This window comes from Nanorana parkeri, unplaced genomic scaffold (genome assembly GCF_000935625.1).
Source record: "Nanorana parkeri isolate BGI_ZX_2015 unplaced genomic scaffold, ASM93562v1 scaffold879, whole genome shotgun sequence".
NCBI lineage: Eukaryota > Metazoa > Chordata > Amphibia > Anura > Dicroglossidae > Nanorana > Nanorana parkeri.
The window spans coordinates 756,950-757,860 of NW_017307147.1; the positions used below are offsets into that span (position 1 = coordinate 756,950).

At 41.8% G+C, this 911-nt stretch overlaps 1 protein-coding gene across 1 annotated transcript in view; it reads right to left on the minus strand.

The window, feature by feature from the left end:
- Positions 1 to 911, minus strand: part of LOC108794638 (serine/threonine-protein kinase PAK 1-like) — a gene marked incomplete at its 5' end in the record, with an annotated part of 25,683 nt that overhangs the window by 18,939 nt on the left and 5,833 nt on the right. The window lies entirely within an intron of this gene.

The following is a 911-nucleotide window of genomic DNA, read 5'->3' on the forward strand; positions in this document are numbered from 1 at the left end:
CCAGGTGTCATTGTAATATATCCCCCCACTTCCAGGTGTCATTGTAATATATCCCCCCACTTCCAGGTACCACCATTGGAGCGAGATAATCAATGTTATTCACTTCACCTCCCAATGGTCATAATGGTATGGCTGATCTGTGTATAACTTAGTATTATATGCAAGCGTGCCAATATTCCATATCACATATATATCATATCACATCCAGCACTGCCAATATTCCGTAGATCATATACAGTGTATCCAATTCTGTAAATATTCTGTATATCTTGATATCATAATCAACCCTGTGTAGTTTCCAGGTGGGCACCGTCAGGAAGGCTGTAAGTGGCCCTATGATTTCTAATGGCAGCCCTGACCCTTGCTGGGTGCTCTGGCTGCCACAACAGCCTGTCATTTTATTTTTGCAATGTATCTGCCGCTGCTGTGCTCATGCAACGCTTCTTTTTCTACCTCTGGCTACTTTAAAAATCATTTAATTAAAAGTTTTATAGCATTCTGAAATTCTGAAGTTTTACTAAAAAGCTTCTAGTGCCATGCGGAAGAGTCATTTTGAGTGCTACTGTCCCTTTAAGAACCACACTGTGCAGGGGACGTGTGTGAAAAGTGATTACGCAGGAGATGCGGTTACAACATGTTCAGACTGTTACAGCCAAGTCCTGTCGTCTTCACTGCCAAGCCAGCCGCGATTGCATACGCCGCATTCCAGCCGGTCACAAACAACCACATTAAAGCCAAACTACACAATTACTAATAACGAAAAGGGTCACCCCGCTGAAAATAGCATTCGCACAACCAAATTCATTCCACATCATGGTACCAGAAGGAGAATATGTCATCTAAAGCTGAACTCCGGGATAAACAAATATTGTCTATATACTGTACAAGAGCCATGTATATACTGTATATAT